Here is a 13,251-nt window from a genome sequence, read left to right on the forward strand (position 1 = left end):
CTGGAAGCCATAGTCATTGTTGCTCTTAGCTCTAGTCATAGCACAGAGGTACAGTTCAGTGCAGAAGGACATGGACTCTGGAACTAGACTGCCAGATTTCAAATCCTTCTTCTGCACCTGTGTGGCCTGGGCAAATGGCTTGACCTTTCTGTGTCTTAGTTGCCTCATCTGTAAAATGGAGGTAATAACAGTACCTGTAAGGATTAGTTGAGCTGATACATGTGAACACTCAGATGAGCAACTGGTATAAGATAATCACAACCTGAGTGTCAGTGGTTGTCGTCGTTAGTGGTTAAGAGCTTTGCCTCTGGAGCCAGCCTGTCTGAGTTCAAATCCTTGCTCTGTTTCTGTCTGGCTTGAGAAGTGGTTTCATCTCTATCTCTACCTCAATTTCCTGATCTGTAAAATGGGGATAAAAGTGATGGTGCCTCATTCCTGAAATGAGTAATGGTGAAAATTAACCAAGTAACTATGGATAAAGTACTTAGAACTGGGCCTCTGTAAGTGTGAACTACTTTCATTTTTATTATTACTTTCTTTTTTTTTTTTTTTTTGTGATGCAAAGTCTTGCTCTGTCACCCAGACTGGAATGTAGTGGCACGATCCCAGCTCACTGCAACCTCTGCCTCCTGGGTCCAAGCGATTGTCCTGTCTCAGCCTCCCGAGTAGCTGGGATTACAGGCGCCCACCACTATGCCCAGCTAGTTTTTGTATTTTTAGTAGAGACAGGGTTTCGCCTTGTTGGCCAGGCTGGTCTTGGACTCCTGACCTCAAGTGATCCACCCGCCTCGGCCTCCCAAAGTGCTGGGATTACCGGCGTGAGCCACCGCGCCCGGCCTATTACTCTTGGTGGAGGCAGAGAATGAGGGTGAGGAATCACACAGCCCCCTGTATAGTGCCAGCCTGAGGTCCAGGATGCATAGATGGTTGTGGTGGGCACTGCAGGATGGCCCCATTCTCTCTCTCTCTCTCGCCTCTCCTGTGTCCTCCTTCAGCCCAGGTTACTCTGGTCCTTCAAGTTTTAGAACTGTGGCCCCCCAGGTGTCACACCCGCCCCCCAGAGACCGCTACTTCCCTGATCTTTATTGAGCCACACACACAGGTGGGTTGATGGTGAAACTGATGAAAGGAGGCTTCTAGGACTCTCATTTGCATAGAGGTGCCTAGTATTATAATTGCCTTCTTTTTCGTGAAGAAGGCCTCTATCATTGCATAAACTTCAGCCCCACCACACATGGATGGATCTTCTCTTGGTTTTAGGAAGGGAGCTCCCAATTCAGATTTCCACGGCCCCATCAACTGAAATCTAGCCCCTTTCATTAACTGGATCTGGTCACCTGAGACCCTCCCTGGGTGATATTTTTGCCCACGTGAGCCTGTATATAGATATATAGATAGTCTCTGACTTATGATGGTTCAGCTTATGATTTTTTTACTTTATCATAAAATTGAGGAACATATCTATCTATCTGTCTGCCTATCTATCTATCTATGTATCTATCTATCATCTATCTATCTATGTCTATATCTATCTGCATATATGCTTGTATTGGTTCTGTTTCTCTGAAGAACCCCGACTAATACAGTAGGTCTGAATGTAAGTTGTCTTCTTGTTTGGAAAAATCTTTCTGAATGGGAGTGACTCTTCGTGATGTAGGTGGATGGGCAGGGCAGCTGGTCTGGGAGACCTCAGTAGGTCTTGTTTCTGCCCCCCAACTTCTGAGCAGGCTTAGACATAAACTTTCAGTCATAAACAAGCATTAGGAATGAAGATCCCTGGCTGGGTGTGGTGGCTCATGCCTGTAATCCCAGCACTTTGGGAGGCTGAGGTGGGTGGATCACCTGAGGTCAGGAGTTTGAGACCAGCTTGTCCAACATGGTGAAACTCCATTTCTACTAAAAATATAAAAACTCTAGCTGGGTGTGGTAGCGGACACTGTAATCCCAGCTACTCGGGAGGCTGAGGCAGGAGAATTGCTTGAACCCGGGAGGCAGTGGCTGCAGTGAGCCAAGTTCACACCACTACACTCCAGCCTGAGTGACAGAGTGAGACTCCGTCTCCAATAAAAAAAAAAAAAAAGAATGATTCCATTCCTCCTCTGCCCCCCTCCCCATGTTGTTAGCTGCGTGTAAAACTATGTGTGTTTGTAATAACAGAAGACTAGAGACATCCTAAACGTTCACCCAAGTGATGAAGTCCAACGCAGCAGTAAAAAGGAAAGGGCAGGATTTCTATGTACTGATGTGGAAAGCCACTAAGATAAACTGAGTGCAAAAACAATGTGCCCAACACTGTGTTTCCATTCAAGCAGATTAAAAATATATATGTATATTGTGTATAGGTCCCCAGCCCCTCATCCACAATTCCCAAATCCAAAAGGCTCTGAAAACCAAAACTTTTTTCTTTGGTTTGTGGCAAATTTATTTGGTAGCAAAACCAGAGCTAAAAGGATGTGAAGCCATTTGCAGTTTTTAATTGTCCCTGTTAGCGTGAATACATTACAGCCCACACCTAGCGGGACCTACTGTCTTGGTTTGCCTGGGATTGAAGGGGTTCCCTGGACATGGAACTGGAACAGTCTGGGGCAAACTGGGATGACTGCTCACCCTGGGCGGAGCCTGCTGGAGTTGTGGAATACAGGCTGTATGCACTTTGTTAACTGTCTAAAATGGGAAAAGTTGTAGATTCTGCAACCCATCTGTGCCCAAGGGTTTTAGCTGAAGGACCTGGATGTTCTTAGACTAGCTCTGGGAAGGGGACACAAGCCACCAGCCACAGCCTCTGGGAGGAAAACGGGTAGCTGGAGGGTAGGGGTAGGAGGAAGAGTTTTCACTGAATAGCCTTTTGCATCTTTTGACTGTGAACCATGTGAATGTATTATCTACTGAAAAAATAAATACAGGAAACTATGGACAAACAAAACGCTCTGCACTTTTGACTAAACTACAAATAGAATTTTAAAGATTTTGGAAAAAATAAATTACTGTGATGCTGTCAAAGCAATGCTTGTCTTTTGGCTTCTGCTGATTGCAGTGTATCCTGTTCTCAGAGCCACTTGTCTATTGAACCCTAGTCTGGGAGTCTAGCTTTTGGTTTTCTGAGCTCAGGGGGCTGTGTAGGTCTCTCCTAGAGTAGCAGGTAGACTAAAGCTCCTATTTCAGCAGCATGCTCCACAGTCAGGGGTGATTTTTTTTTTTCCTGGTTGGTAGTTATTATTATTTTGAAAAATCCAGAACAATCATGCAAAGCAAGTAGAAACGGGCTGGGCCAGCTGAGAGTGACCATATGCCCTGGGTCTCTTGGTGATATAATTAGCTGTTTTCTTCCAGTGGTGAGTGGGTGGCTCACTCTTCTGGCACCCTGCAAGGCCGCATGATGATGCAACAATGCAACAAAAGACAAGCCCGGGCAAGGCCAGTGGGAGCTCTGCCGGCCAGAGTTGCTGATGCGAGGCGATGCACGGGTGTGGGGAGGGTGTTTCAGGGCTGCAGGGGAAGTGGGAGGCCCCGACTGCCCAGGAGGCAAAACTGGCCTCCTGCTCACTCAGCCATGAGCTTTTCTACCCCAAACCCTGGCTCACTCCTTCCTTCCCTCCTCCCTGTTCAGTGGCAGAATCTATTCCTAGTTCACTCAGTCTCCAAGGGGTTAAAGGGTCCGTTGAGACTTCTAGAAGTGAGATAGACGGGCCTGTGCAAGGAGAGACTAAATCAGGCTTCCCAAACCTTGAGGATGGAGGGTGGGGAGCTTTCAATTACCTGGGGAGATTTTTTCAAAATATCTGTACACTTGTGCAGCCGACGGACCCTTACCCAATTTTAATTCAGTGGGTTGAGATAGGGCTGGCACTTGGAATATATATTTTAATTGTGTTAATTATTATCTAAGATGGTATTAACGATTTAAAAATATATATTAAGAAGAATAAGCCTACTTTACACCCCAAGGCAGACAGGCTGTGCACAGCACAACTTCAGTGGTAGGTGCTGTCCACCCAGACTTCCTAATGGTGCCCTGGAGAGGGTAACACAATGGACCTGCTCCTCTCTCCAGAGGCAGCCATTGCCACTGTTTCTTGTGTCTCTCCTTTTTTTTTTTTTTTTTTTTTTGAGACAGGGTCTCACTCTGCTGCCCAGACTGGAGTGCAGTGGCACAATCTTGGCTCACTGCAGTCTCGACCTCCTGGGCTCCTACTTCAGCCTGCCCGGTAGCTGGGACCACAGGTGTGTACCACCACACCTGGCTAATTTTTGTATTTTTTTGTAGAGACGGTTTTCACCATGTTGCGCAGGCTGGTCTCTAACTCCTGGGCTCAAGTGATCCCCGTGCCTCGGCCTCTCAAAGTGCTGGGATTACAGGAGTGAGGCAGTGTGTGGCCCCTCTCGTGTCTTCTTGCAGAGAGAATCTATATGTATGCAGGACCTGAGCACTTGGCACAAGGGGTTTTCCCACCCCTATGTTGAGAATCACTGAGCTAGAGGGAGGAAGGTCCAATGGGGGCGATTTCAGTCATGTTCAAAAGGGAGAAAGGAGAATTGGGCTTGCCCTGAAGTCTTACTGCAGCAAGCCCCCACCCTCCCGGAGTCCCACACACCCCATTAAGACACTGTCAGGCCAGGCGCGGTGGCTCACACCTGTAATCCCAACACTTTGGGAGGCTGAGGTGGTTGGATCACGAGGTCAGGAGTTCAAGACCAGCCTGGACAATATGGTGGAACCCTGTCTCTACTAAAAATACAAAAATTAGCTGGGCATGGTGGCACGTGCCTGTAGTCCCAGCTGCCGGGAAGGCTGAGGCAGGAGAATCGCTTGAACCCAGGAGGCGGAGGTTGCAGTGAGCCAAGATCACACCACTGCACTCCAGCCTGGGCGACAGAGCAAGACTCCATCTCAAAAAAAAAAAAAAAAAAAAAGAAAGAAAGAAAAAGAAAAGAAACTGTCGGGGTCTATGTACCTGCATTTCTGGCAGTGAAAGAACTTTTCTTCTTAATAATCCTTCTCCCAGGCCTTCAGGGGATTTTCAGGTGGATTTGCTGACTAAGATATTTTCCTGCATTCAAGTCCAATGACTTCTCAGACTTTGATGTTGACTAGTTTAAAAAGAAAAAGGAAAAGCTGTGTACCAGAAGGAGGAAATTGGGTCCTGCTGTGTAACTTTAGGCTAGTCTCACTGTCTCTTTGTGGCCTGGTTTCCTCCTTTAGGAACTGAAGAGGGTCATGCCTACCTCATTTTTCTCAATCTCTCCGGAGAATGGTAAGATTATAGCTATGAAAGCACCCGTTTTAGACATGAAGATATTGAGGTCCAAGTTCATGTTCTGCACAGGTGGCATTCTTCTTATTCTTGTGGCCGCGTCCAGAGACTCAGTAGGAAAAGACCCTCTTACCGGAAGACGGAAGAGGAAGGAGGAGAAAGGAGGAGAAGGAAGAGGAAGGAGGAGAAAGGAGGAGAAAGGAGGAGAAGGAAGAGGAAGGGGGAGAGGAAGGAGTCCCGTCTGCCATGCTCCCAGCTTTGATGGAGATGGCTAGTGGGTCATCACAAATCTGTGCGGCCCTCTGGGAACTACATTGACCTGTGCATCTGGGGGTGCATCCAAGTTCTCACCAATGGAACGTGGGTGGGAGATGATGCCAGTCCCTTCTGAGCCTGGTGTGAAGAAATGCACATGGCTTCTTTGGCACTTTCCCCTACCTCCAGCAGCAGTCAGAGATCATGAGGCCCCAGGGAATGGTGGAGCTACATGGTGGAAAGAACCTAAGAGCCTGAATCACCACACGGAGGGCAGCCATCTGCCCACCAGAACACCTCTATTGGATTCATATGTGACTGAGAAATAAACTTGTATTTGGCTTGTCACTGAAATGTGAGAGTTTATTTATTACAGGAACTAGTGTCGTCCTATCACACACCCTGACTTTTCTTCGTAAGTCCAGTCCTAAGCTGCTAGGATGGGCGTAGGAGGAGACATCAGCAATGATTCCTCCCAGCAGGTACAGGGTTGTTAGAAACCACTGAGGATAGGGAAGAGGGAGTGACACCTCCTCCCTGGCTCTGAGCTTGGCTCTAGTGTGGCCACTAGCATTTGGGGCTTGGGGGTTGCAGCTGTCGCATTCCACAGAGGCCCCGATGGCATTACAATTACAGATGACACTTAGAGCCACCCTAGGGAAGCAAAGGCAAGGACAAGCAGCTGATGGGAGGGGGAGCAGAAGGGCTGGGGCCACAGCCAGAGCCCTGGATCTGCCCTGACCCTGGTCTGTGTCTCCTCAGCCGAAGCCAGCACTTCCTAGGGTCTCCATTTCTCTGTCTGTATAAGCGTCTAATACCCCTGTCCTCGTTGGGGGAGGGAGGAGCATGTGGATGGTGAGGAGTGAGAGAATGGATCTGAAACCTGACGTCACTGAGATTCCACACTGCTGTGCAATCAGAGGCCCCAAACCTAAGCCCCTCAGCCTATGCTGAGGCTTTTTCTTGGGAGGGGTTTAAAAAATATGTTAGGGAAGAAAAAAAAATCAAAGTGCCCAATTCCTATTATTTTGGGATCATCCAGAAGGCTGTTGTGAGCTAAGGGGCCTGGAGAGGGTGTCTTGGGAGCTTTGAAGGCAGCTCACAGGACTGAATTCAGAATCTGTGAGCAGCTCCCTTTGCTGCCAAATGTCTATTCTCAGGTGTCACAATCATTGAAATTCCTCCATTAGGGCTTCATTCCTTTGGATTACTTTTTGTTTCTACACAAAAATGCAAGCAATGATAATTCCCAATATGTGTTCAGGGCTTTAGACTTGTTCCAATAATCCTAAAAGACACAGATATACAGTGAGGCCCAGATACCTGGTGTGGCTACTTCTTCAATCACGCTTCTCCTGACAGAGTGATTATGGGGCAACTCGACTCTTAGGTGTATATCCAGAAACTCTCGCACATGTGCCCTAGAAACATGGATAAAAATACTTATAGTAGCCTTATGTATAATAACAAAAATTGGCGATAACCCAAACCCATTGATAGGAGAAGGAATCATTGGGTATTTAAAAGACTGAAAATGGGCCGGGCGTGGTGGCTCATGCCTGTAATCCCAAGACTTTGGGAAGTTGAGGCTGAAGTTTGAGCCCAGGAGTTTGAGACCAGCCTGGGTAACATAGGGAGACACCACCTCTATTAAAAAAAAAAAAATTAGCCAGGCTTCGTGGTGTGCACCTCTGGTTCCAGCTACTTGGTTGCTGAGGTAAGAGGATTGCTTGAGGCTGGGAGGTCAAGGCTGCAGTGGGCCATGATCACACCACTGTACTCCAGCCTGGGCAGCAGAGTGAGGCCCTGTCTCAAAATAAATAAGTAAATAAAAATAGAAGCCAGAAAACGATTGAATCATGTTTAAGTTATGTATTGCTGCCTAACGAATCAAGTTAAAACACAGTGGCAACCACGATCATTTATTTGCTCACATTCTATAATTCAGTCGAGGTTTACTGGGGATGGCTTGTCTCTACTTCACGTGGCTCACCTGGGGAGGTTCAACTGGAGCTGGGGGATCTACTCTCAAGATGGTCCTCTTGTGGCTGGCAAGTTGATGCTGACTGTTTGCTGGGAGATCTGCTGGAACTCTTAGCTAGTGGGCCTTGGTTATCCTGCATGTGACCTCTCCACAAGACTTCTCACAGCATGATGGTCTCAGAGTAACAAACTTCTTACATGGTAGCTTAAGGTCCCTAAGAGTACAAAAGCAGCAGAAGTTACTATACCTTCTTAAGGCTTAGGTCTGGAATGGGCACAGGGTTACTTCTGTCCCATTCTATTGGCTAAAAGAGTCACAAGCCAGAAATGTTCAAGGGGAGGCAACTACAAAAGAGTGTGGGCCGGGCGCGGTGGCTCACGTCTGTAATCCCAGCACTTTGGGAGACCGAGGGGGGCGGATCACGAGGTCAGGAGGTTGAGACCATCCTGGCCAACATGGTGAAACCCCATCTCTACTAAAAATACAAAAAATTAGCCAGGTGTGGTGGCGGGCGCCTGTAGTCCCAGCTGCTCGGGAGGCTGAGGCAGGAGAATGGCGTGAACCCAGGAGGCGGAGCTTGCAGTGAGCCGAGATCGCGCCACTGCACTCTAACCTGGGCGACAGAGCAAGACTCTGTCTTAAAAAAAAAAAAAAAGAGTGTGAATACCCAGAGGTATACCTCATTGGGTGACATTGACTTCCACAAACCACAACCACCCACAACTACATGGATAAATATTAGGTTAGGTTATGCTTCAGTATCAAATAACCTCTACATTTCAGTGACTTCACACACAAATGGTTACTTTTTTCTTATATACATATCCCATAGAAGTTGGTGAGGCACTCTGCTCCACACATTCACTCAAGGATCCAGGCTGATGGAGGCTCCACCATGTTGGAGTGGCACCATTGCACCATCTGGGACATGAGACCTCACCTTTGCCACAACTGTGAAGGACAGAAAGGCTCTAGAATTTTGCTTGGCCTCAGCTCTAAAGAGACAAATGTCACTTATGCTCACATTTCATCAGCTAGGACTAGTCACATGACACTGTAAGTGGGGCTGGGAAATGTTGGAGAACACCTGGAAAAATGGCTGAGCATTACTGTCTTGGCCACATGTGATAGAACTATTTAAAACAAAAATGTTATACATAAAATGCAAGGTAGTGTTCACTTTGGGGTAGGGGTGGAACACACAAGAAAGTGTCAGTGATTTGTAATATTCTAGTTTTTGGTTTGAGCAGTGAGTGTTAATTATTTTTTAAAGCAAATGAACGAATGAATGGACAAATGAATAAATAAAAGAGAGGGCTCGGAAGCAGCAGCACTGAAGCCTAACCTCAGAGTACAGACCAAAAATGACCCTTCAATAAACATTCACTGAGTTCCCAGCTGAAGCTGATAGGCCTCTCCAAGGTACAAAGATGAATAAAATATGGGCTCAGCCCCTCCAGGTACCCAGCTCAGAGGATTCAGTAGACACATAAACCAAGCAGGAGGGCAAAGCACAGTGGAGAGTCTTGCTCAGTGGGAGCTCTGGGAGCAGAGGGAGCCCCGAGAAGGCCTCACCCCAGGTCATATGTGTTGGGTTATGAAGAATCAATAGGAATTCAAAAGGTGAAGAATGGAGTGGAGGTGGAGCAAGTTGGTCAGGGACACTCATTTTACCAAGAGAGGAAGATTTGTGCAAAGGCACAAAGAGGACTTCACCCCTCAGTTGGCCTGTGTTCACAGCATTTCCTCACTGCCTTCTAGTCCCTAAATGATCTGATCAACTTACTCCCTCTGCACTGCACCACCCAGAACCTTCTGCAAAAGCCAGGCACTTGTCCTCCACAATGGCTGCCATGAGTGTTGGCTGCTGATGCTTAATAGCCAAGTCCTTCCTTGGCCTTAGAGGAGGAAGCTCTCTTGCCCGAGGTCATGAACTCCCCTACTGCAGGGGCAGCCACATCCAGATGACTGTTTGGAAACCCAGGGTGTAAGGGCCTAGCTCTCATGCTTCAATTCAGCGAACTCTGCAGGACCATCCCAGCTCCAGGGCTCCTGGTGGGATCAGCAAAGGCCTCTCTAGGCCTCCAGACTCTATCCGACCCCAGTTCTTCTCTCTGCCCAATTCTGTTTCTTTTATATCCACACAAGTGTTGATTGTGAATGCACTCCCCAATAAACTTCCTTCAAGCAAAACTCTATGTCAGAATGTGTTTTCTGGGAAACCTACCTAAGATACCCACTAAAATATAGATAATTACTAAATTCCAAGGGATGCCTTTCCTGGAGATATTTGTACAGCAATTATCATTATAACTAATATTCATGGAGTGACTTCTATGTGCCAGGCTAAGCACTTTGCTTTTAAGATCATATTTAATGAAGAACAGAGCCTCACAGTAAGAATACATGTCTTTTATTTTATTTATTTATTTTTTTTGAGACAGAGTTTTGCTCTTGTTGCCCAGGCTGGAGTGCAATGGCCCAATCTCAGCTTACTGCAACCTCCGCCTCCTGAGTTCAAGTGATTCTCCTGCTTCAGCCTCCCAAGTAGCTGGGATTACAGGCATGCACCACCATGTCCAGCTAATTTTGTATTTTTAGTAGAGACAGGGTTTCTCTATGTTGGTCAGGCTGGTCTCAAACTCTCGACCTCAGTTGATCTGCCCACCTCGGTCTCTCAAAGTGCTGGGATTACAGGCGTGAGCCACTGCGCCCGGCCTATTTTTATTTTTTATGTATTTTTTGAGACGGAATCTTGCTCTGTTGCCCAAGCTGGAGTGCAGTGGCGTGATCTCGGCTCACTGCAACCTCCACTTTCCAGGTTCAAGCGATTCTCCTGCCTCAGCCTACCGAGTAGCTGGGATTACAGGCATGTGCCACCATGCCTGGCTAATTTTTGAATTTTTAGCAGAGACGGGGGTTTCATCATGTTTCATCATGTTAGCCAAGCTGGTCTTGAACTCCTGACCTCAAATTATCTGCCTGCCTCAGCCTCCCAAAGTGCTGGGATTACAGGTGTGAGCCACCATGCCAGGCCTATTTATTTATTTATTTATTTATTTATTTATTTACTTATTTATTTATGAGATGGAGTTTCGCTCTGTCACCCAGGCGGGAATGTAATGGCGTGATATCAGCTCACTGCAACCTCCGCCTCCCAGGTTCAAGCAATTCTCCTGCGCCAGCCTCCCAAGTAGCTGGGATTACAGGGGCCTGCCACTATGCCTGGCTAATTTTTTTTGTAGTGTTTAGTACAGATAGGCTTCACCATGTTGGACAGGCTGGTCTCAAAGTCCAGAACTCAGGTGATCCACCTGCCTCAGCCTCCCAAGTGCTGGGATCACAGGCACGAGCCACCACGCCTGGCCAGGCCTATTTATTTTTATTTTTAATTTTTTTTTTAAGGCTAGTTAAATGAAGCAGTGGGAGTGGAGAAGGAGCAAAGAAATGTATAACTGGTTGTGATCAATTAGTTGTAAACACCACTGCACTTGGACCAGCCTAAAGGAATGAATTTCTAATAGTGAAATTTCAGGCTTAGGCAGTAGTAGGCTTGGAAATCTGGAAGTGTTTGTGTTGCACAAATTCTGTCACAAATTTCCCTGCCTTAATGTATGCTCAGTCCTGATCCTTATGTTGACTGGGTAAAGCCCCCAGCAGGTCAGGGTGTTAGTTCCCAAAGTCATTCTTCCAAAAAAAAAAAAAAAAAAAAAAGTGGTGGCTCACGCTTGTAATCTCAGCACTTTGGGAGGCAGAGGCAGACGGATCACATGAGATCAGGAGTTCGAGACCAGCCTGGCCAACATGGTGAAACACTGTCTCTACTAATACAAACATTAGGCGGGGCAAGTCATCATCTGACGTCTGGCCGTGAGATGTTTCGGGAGCCGGGGTCTCTCTGCTGCAGACATGACGAAGGGCCTTGTTTTAGGAATCTATTCCAAAGAAAAAGAAGATGATGTGCCACAGTTCACAAGTGCAGGAGAGAATTTTGATAAATTGATAGCTGGAAAGCTGAGAGAGACTTTGAACATATCTGGACCACCTCTGAAGGCAGGCAAGACTCAAACCTTTTATGGTCTGCATCAGGACTTCCCCAGCATGGTGCTAGTTGGCCTTGGCAAAAAGGCAGCCGGAATCAACGAACAGGAAAACTGGCATGAAGGCAAAGAAAACATCAGAGCTGCTGTTGCAGCGGGATGCAGGCAGATTCAAGACCTGGAGCTCTCTTCCGTAGAGGTGGATCCCTGTGGAGACGCTCAGGCTGCTGAGGAGGGCGCGGTGCTTGGTCTCTATGAATAAAATGACCTAAAGCAAAAAAAGGAGATGGCCATGTCAGTGAAGCTCTATGGAATTGGGGATCAGGAGGCCTGGCAGAAAGGAGTCCTGTTTGCTTCTGGGCATAACTTGGCATGATGGAGATGCCAGCCAGCGAGATGATGCCAACCAGATTTGCCGAAATTATTGAGAAGAATCTCAAAAGTTCTAGTAGTAAAACTGAGGTTCATATCAGACCCAGGTCTTGGATTGAGGAACAGGCAATGGGATCATTCCTCAGTGTGGCCAAAGGATCTGATGGGCCCCCAGTCTTCTTGGAAATTCACTACATAGGCAGCCCCAATGCAAACGAACCACCCCTGGTGTTTGTTGGGAAAGGAATTACCTTTGACAGTGGTGGTATCTCCATCAAGGCTTCTGCAAATATGGAACTCATGAGGGCCGACATGGGAGGAGCTACAATTATATGCTCAGCCATCGTGTCTGCTGCAAAGCTCAATTTGCCCATTAATATTATAAGTCTGGCCCCTCTTTGTGAAAATATGCCCAGCGGCAAGGCCAACAAGCTGGGGGATGTTGTTTGAGCCAGGAACGGGAAGACCATCCAGGTTGATAACACTGATGCCGAGGGGAGGCTCATACTGGCTGATGCGCTCTGTTACGCGCACACGTTTAACCCGAAGGTCATCCTCAATGCCACCACCTTAACAGGTGTCATAGATGTAGCTTTGGGGTCAGGTGCCACTGGGGTCTTTACCAATTCATCCTGGCTCTGGAACAAGCTCTTCGAGGCCAGCATTGAAATAGGGGACCCTGTCTGGAGGATGCCTCTCTTCAAACATTATACAAGACAGGTTGTAGATTGCCAGCTGGCTGATGTTAACAACATTGGAAAATATAGATCTGCGGGAGCATGTACATCTGCGGCATTCCTGAAAGAATTCGTGACTCATCCTAAGTGGGCACATTTATACATAGCAGGTGTGATGACCAACAAAGATGAAGTTCCCTATCTACGGAAGGGCATGACCGGGAGGCCCACAAGGACTCTCACAGAGTTCTTACTTCATTTCAGTCAAGACAATGCTTAGTTCAGATACTCAAAAATGTCTTCACTCTGTCTTAAATTGGACAGTTGAACTTAAAAGGTTTTTGAATGAATGGATGAAAATATTTTAAAGGAGACAATTTATATTTAAAAATGTAGAACACAATGAAATTTTTATGCCTTGATTTTGTTTTTCATTTTACACAAAGATTTATATGTTGTTTTTTTTTTTGAGACGGAGTCTCACTCTGTCACCCAGGCTGGAGTGCAGTTGCACGATCTCGGCTCAGTGCAACCTCCGCCTCCTAGGTTCAAGCGATTCTCCCACCTCAGCCACCTGAATAGCTGAGACTACAGGTGCCCACCACCACGCCCGGCTGATTTGTATTTTTAATGGAGACGGGGTTTCACCATATTGGCCAGGCTGGTCTCAA

The 13,251-nt window shown here is 47.0% G+C and overlaps 1 pseudogene; it reads left to right on the plus strand.

The window, feature by feature from the left end:
• The first annotated feature begins 11,340 nt into the window (after nt 1-11,340).
• On the plus strand, nt 11,341-12,951 carry LOC129038565 (cytosol aminopeptidase-like; annotated as a pseudogene).
• Nucleotides 12,952-13,251: the final 300 nt, after the last annotated feature.

Source organism: Pongo pygmaeus, chromosome 5 (assembly GCF_028885625.2).
Source record: "Pongo pygmaeus isolate AG05252 chromosome 5, NHGRI_mPonPyg2-v2.0_pri, whole genome shotgun sequence".
In the NCBI taxonomy this organism is placed as follows: Eukaryota; Metazoa; Chordata; class Mammalia; order Primates; family Hominidae; genus Pongo; species Pongo pygmaeus.